At 39.2% G+C, this 6,467-nt stretch overlaps 1 long non-coding RNA gene across 1 annotated transcript; it reads left to right on the top strand.

Annotated features, from left to right (window-relative positions):
* The first annotated feature begins 3,533 nt into the window (after nt 1–3,533).
* Nucleotides 3,534–4,308, top strand: LOC124005135. Its single transcript, XR_006833571.1, has 4 exons — nt 3,534–3,627; nt 3,711–3,826; nt 3,924–3,997; nt 4,142–4,308. It is a non-coding gene; the product is annotated as an uncharacterized LOC124005135 (long non-coding RNA).
* Nucleotides 4,309–6,467: the final 2,159 nt, after the last annotated feature.

The raw sequence follows: 6,467 nt of genomic DNA, 5'->3' as shown, positions 1-6,467 counted from the left end.
AGGAGAAAGGGGGAGGCTTGCAAGCCGAAGAACAGCCAAAGTACACAAAATAGATGGCATCATGTGGTAGGAGAATGATGTGGATATATTGAAGCAACATCTCAAATGGGTCTTCCAAATGGACAATGACCCCAAGCATACTTCCAAAGGTGTGGCAAAATGGCTTAAGGACAACAAAGTCAAGGTATTGGAGTGGCCATCACAAAACCCTGACCTCAAGCCTTTAGAAAATTTGTGGGCAGAACTGAAAAAGCATGTGCGAGCAAGGAGGTCTACAAACCTGACTCAGTTACACCAGCTCTGTCAGGAGGAATGAGCCAAAATTTACCCAATTTATTGTGGAAAGGTTGTGGAAGGACGAACCGTTTGACCCAATTTAAAGGCACTGCTACCAAATACTAATTGAGTGTATGTAAACTTCTGACCCACTGGGCATGTGATGAAAGAAATAAAAGCTGAAAGAAATGATTATCTCTGCTATTATTCTGACATTTCACATTCTTAAAATAAAGTGGTGTTCCTAACTGACCTAAGACGGAATTCTTACAATTTTTTTTACTAAATGTCAGGAATTTTGAAAAACGGAGTTTAAATGTATTTGTCTAAGATGGCTAAGATGTAACTTCCGACTTCAACTGTATAATTTATCGACCACAAGACGAACGTCGTCTCTCCACTATTTCATAAGGAAATTGTTCATTAATATAGAATAGGGGGTTCTTCAATTCCCTACCCTGTTGTAACGAGGCAATTTTCATTTTGTTGTGGGTTAGCATAGCTACGATCGGACGGAGCTTTCCCTCTGCCCTGCAACCAGAAACTGTGAGTTCTTTTAAAATAAACATTTTCCACCTGTTTGTACCGAGGTAAAGTTTCAGGTTGGATATTCGCCTGTAGTTTTCCTTACATCCACCAACAGCAGTTAGGGACCGTCAACATAGTGACAAATCAAATTTTTCAAATTTCAATGGCTCTTTAACCATTACTCCTAAAACTTTCATAACTGGTTGTAGCTAACCTGATGGCATAGACACACATTGCGCACACATTTTTTTGTCGATTTACAACTCGCGCTATTTGAAATTATTTATTTACATTTTGGAATTTCAATTGGTCATATGACCTACTGACTTCAAAAAAGGTTCAGAATGTCCAATGACTATCCTTCTATATTGCACACCCTTTAGTTTTCATCTCACAAAATTTAGCATGAATTTTTCAAATTTTCAAATTTGAATAGGTTCAGAATGTCCACTCATCTCACAGGATTGTACATTAATTCTTCAAAATAAAACATTTCAATAGCTCCTTGGTCATGTGACCTACTGACCTCAAACAAGGTTCAGAATGTCCACTGACTATGCCTTCTTATCGCACACTCTGATGTTTGCCTACTTTCATCTCATGCTATTAGACTTAAATCTGTAAGCCTGAGACCCAGTAGGTGTGGACATTGCTGTACAGTGGACACCCACACTCAGAAGTAATTTGGAGAAAAAGAGAGTATCTGACAGAGTAGTTAACAATGATTACTATTATCTGTCTGACCCCCTTGTACTCTCAAATGGGACATTACAATCTCACAACGCAGGATATCGATGGTCCCTAGACTCCTTTCTAACAGTCCTCAAGCTTCAATAGGATAGTCAATGACAGTGTAAATGATGAAATTCAGAGTCAATGTTATCATTTTTGGAAGTCTTATGGTCAGGCATAAAATGTTGTCTCCAGTTTCTTGCTTGCTGAGTGGACGGTAATGATGCCTTTTCAGTCTAGCTCTATCATTATTTTATAAGCACCACGCCACCCCTCTCCCGTTTCATAACAGCCTATCACCTTCTACCATTTGTCTACACTCCAAGCACCATGACAGCCCTCTAGGTTTAGATGCCCCCCGATCCATGACAACTGATATTCCCATATCCATAGCCTTCTTAGCTTGTAGCTTGTAGCTCGTAGGTCTAAAAATGTTTTTGTCCTTGCTATGCTGAAATATCAAAGACTAAGCTTTTTGTGTGACTCTGGTAAGTCATTTCAAGTCAAAGCCTTGTGTTCCCTGGCACATAAACGTATACTACTAACTAGTTCTGTTTATTTAGACTTTGCAGCATAAAAATCTTGTTGGGAGCTGAAAAACACTTTCACAGCTGTATGTTTATAAAGAAATACTACAGCTCAGTGCAATGGTAAATGTTAAGTCAGCTGTGGGATATGACCACTAGAGGAGGATGCTGTTGTACTGACAGTAGAGTCATCACTATTTCAGGACTTTTCTTTTGATGAGGGTCACCGCACTGGAGAATAACCTGGTTCTGGTCTAGATGTACCGGACTCATTTGCCTGAGGGTGGCTTCTAAAATAGTACATAAAGTTATGTTTGCTTGTACACTGGTCATCCTGATGCACTCCATGCAATACTTGCTGTTGTTTGTAATAGTTATTGTCATGTTTTTGTCCACATTTGTTTGGAAATAGTGTAACTGTCCTTTGTCGTTGGCATACAGCTGCATGGTACTGTGATGTATTTTTTTAATCCGTTATTTTACCAGGTAAGTTGACTGAGAACACGTTCTCATTTGTAGTTCTAGTTCTATATAGTTACAGGGGAGAGGAGGGGGATGAATAAGCCAATTGTAAACTGGGGATTATTAGGTGGCCGTGATGTTGAGGGCCAGATTGGGAATTTAGCCAGGACACCGGGGTTAACACCCCTACTCTTACGATAAGTGCCATGGGATCTTTTAATGACCTCAGAGAGTCAGGACAACATTAGTTGTCATTTTGTCACTAAGCTGGTTGTTGTTAGTCTAAAGCATACTTTTACAAGTTTGTTTAATATGCATTTGTCCCCCCATCTCTTTGCCTCAAGAGTCCAGTCTGCCTTTCACAGCCCTTATCGCAAAGACAACATTATAATTAATTTACTGTCCCATTACATTTTTGGTTGAAAATGAAAAAGTATTAATAGTAATTTCTTACAAATATGGGCTCTTGTGCATGGTGGATTTTTCGTATTGTGATGATCTGTTTTTGTAATTTAATATATTGTAATAAGCAACTAGAACTAGATAGCAGGGGCTAACATGGGAACTGTTTAACCATGCTATAAACGCTCTAAACGCTCTACATTTATTCACTCTATGATAGGGTTGGATCCTATATGTTACTTTTATTATTGTCCTGTAAATGGTTCAGTGCCTATAATTTAGGCTGTGTGTAGAATGGGGCATAAAGGAAATTACTAGATTATAGTGATAAGGAAAACAGCATACAATTTTGGCCTGGGTATTAATTTGCCTATGTAACAGTATAACTTTAAACCGTCCCCTCGCCCATACCCGGGCTCGAACCAGGGACCGTCTGCACACATCAACAACAGTCACCCACAAAGCATCGTTACCCATCGCTCCACAAAAGCCGCTACTACTTCAAGGTCTCAGAGCAAGTGACGTCACCGATTGAAACGCTATTTAGCGCGCACTGCTAACTAAGCTAGCCGTTTCACATCCGTTACACTCAAGAGCTTGCCATGGAAAAGACGACTGGGTGGACAGGAAGTGTAAAGGAGGGGAAATAACTCACAACATGCAGAAGGACATCTTCAGCTGCGGGGTCTTTGTAATGCAGGTTTGATAGTTACATTTTCAATAATGAATGGTTAGCTGTTATGTGACAATTAGGTAAAAACTCTATTTTATTTTTTGGTGTAGATGGCCAAGGAAGTTGCACAGAACTTCCCCAACATCCCAAATTGATAAGGAACCTTCACAAAAACACATGGAGCAACTGCGAAAAGAAATGGCTGAGGATATACTAAAAATGTCTGGTATGTAATGACATTTAATTCAAAGTAAATGTAAATGATTTATTTTTATGTAGTTTTGTGGGACAGCCATATGTTCAGTTCATGCCTATGATTTCAGAGTTCAACAAAGCCAACAACTGCTTCATGTGTGCCACTGATAAAGAACCTGGATATGGCCCAAAGACTGACTGGGTTAGTAACTTTATTTAACATGTTTATAATCTTTTGACAACAGTGACGGCATGTAAGACAATTTATGATATAACACAATGGATGGCTGATTTTGCATTGATATTTGATATTATTTATAAAGTGTTACGCTTTGTTTTGTTTTAGATTGAATGTTTTGCATGCCAACGGTGGTTCCATGTGCTGTGCCTAGGAATGAAGACAAGAGTTCAACAGAGTAAAGAACACAAACTGGAAGTGCAGTCTGTTGTTGATAATGTATGCTATACCCCATCCACACTGAAGAGGCTCTGACATGTACATCAACCAGGAATAAAGAGAAAGTTAACACTGTGAAATATTTCGTACTTATTTGAAGTAAAGTGTCTGTTGACATTTTGGGAAAGATTAAAGGTCTACAATTTAATTTGTCAATATTACATTTGTATTCATTGATACTGTATGTATTGACCAGCAAACCCACTGCAGCCTACCTCATTAGCTCACTCTCCATCCCTGCTTTGGACAATTATTAACATGACTCTAGTACTTTGTCATTTTCCTTTATGGTTGATATTAACGATGAAAGGAGATATCTGTCTCCCTCCTATTGTTAAATACTGTGGAAAAATAAAAAAAACAGGGAAAATAAGTACTTAAAACTACCAATTATTATAGATAAATATTAAAGAAAAGGGTAAACAACACTGGACTGAACCCCCTAACTGTCAAACTAACATTAATGTACAGCAATATAGAAGATACATGACTAGAGGTTACGCAATATGGGTGTATATCCACAGCACGCTTCTTAGGTGTGTAATTGACATGACCAAGGAGCTATTGAAATTTAAACCTATGAAAAATGTACGTTATACCGCGTGATTTTACAGTACACAAACAAGAGTGTGTGCAATATAGAAGGGAAGTCGATGACAAAGGAGCTTTTGAAATGTCAAAGTTTGAAAAATGAATGTAAAAACATGTGAGATGAAAATGGACAAACTAAAGGGTGTGTAACGTGTAGGCCCACTGAGTGTACATTCTGAACCTTGTTTGAGTCAAGGTCACATGACCAAAGAGCTATTGAAATTTGAATGTAAAAAAAAGTTTGTACTTATTTACGCTCCCTAACTAATTCAACTAGGAATACAAAATGCTGCTCACATTTCCACATGTTTATTAGCTTTGGAAAGTGAATTAATGTCCAAATCGTGAAAATAAGACACTTATTTGGAGTCTGTTGCTCAAGTGGTTTGAAAGCTATTGAGGTTTCAAAGCATGAATATCCTACTAGAAACTGTCTTTACCTCCTGTGTGTCTGTCATCTTGAGATTACGTTTCATGAACACCTTGACTTTTTCCTCAGTTGACTGATAGTTTTCAATTTCATCCTCCTTTATTCCCATTATAACAATATTATTTTTCATACTTCTGCACTTTAGATCAAGTCATTCGGGTTTCATTGTTTTATTATCATACCGTAGCCTCTCTGTAGTGTCTTTTAGGGAGTCCACGGTAGTTTTCAATATATTATTTTCTGCTCATATTTCTTCCATTTTATTACTGTAATCCATTCCTGTTTTTAAGGCCTCAACCTCCCCCCAGTAGCCCAGGCAATAGATCTAGTTTTTTAAATTGCTCGCTCATGCTTGTAAGCAATGCTCTATCTTCTGGACACAAAGTTATAAAAACGTCCCCCTACAATGTTAAATTTGATATCTTAGACGGAGGCTTCCCTCCTGTTTCGCTCCAGAACTCGAGGAAAGGTATTCTCTTGTTTCTTTTTCGAGCATATCAAAATGCTGATCAATATATAGTTCCAGATTCTCTATATTATCCAGAATGTTTGTTTTTAGTAGTTATCAGGTAATCCTCCATTTGTGTGATTCATTCATGGGACAAGCTGTGCCTACCACGCTGCCACCTGATCACGAAACCCAAACCGCACTTCTTAACACCTGACCTCTTAACCCGGAAGCCAACTGCACCAATGTGTGGGTCAGCCTGCAACCGAGGTCAGCCTGCAGGCACCCCACTCGCCGTAAGGTGCCGTTAGAGTGCTATGAGCCAAGTAAAGCCCCGCTGGCCAAACCGTCCCCTAACCCGGACGAGCCTCCCTATGGGACTCGCAGTCACAACACAGCCTGGGATTGAACCTGGGAACCTCAAGCACTGGGATGCAGTGCCTTAGACGGCTGTGCCATTTGGGAGGCCCCTGTCATATCTTTCATTTGAGCCTAGAGAAAGTGATCTGCCCTCAGGCCTGGAGGGAAGCCAAAATCATTCCGCTACCCAAGAATGGTAAAGCAGACCTATCAGCTTGCTGCCAGGTCTTAGCAAACTGTTGGAAAAAATGGTGTTTGACCAAATACAATGCTATTTCTCTGTTAACACATTAACAACAGAATTTCAGCATGCTTATAGACAAGGGCACTCAACATGTCAACACTGACACAAATGACTTATGATGTGTTGATGGCTTTTCAGCCTC

Source organism: Oncorhynchus gorbuscha, linkage group LG19 (genome assembly GCF_021184085.1).
Source record: "Oncorhynchus gorbuscha isolate QuinsamMale2020 ecotype Even-year linkage group LG19, OgorEven_v1.0, whole genome shotgun sequence".
In the NCBI taxonomy this organism is placed as follows: Eukaryota; Metazoa; Chordata; class Actinopteri; order Salmoniformes; family Salmonidae; genus Oncorhynchus; species Oncorhynchus gorbuscha.
This window is presented reverse-complemented; position numbering and strand designations above follow the sequence as displayed.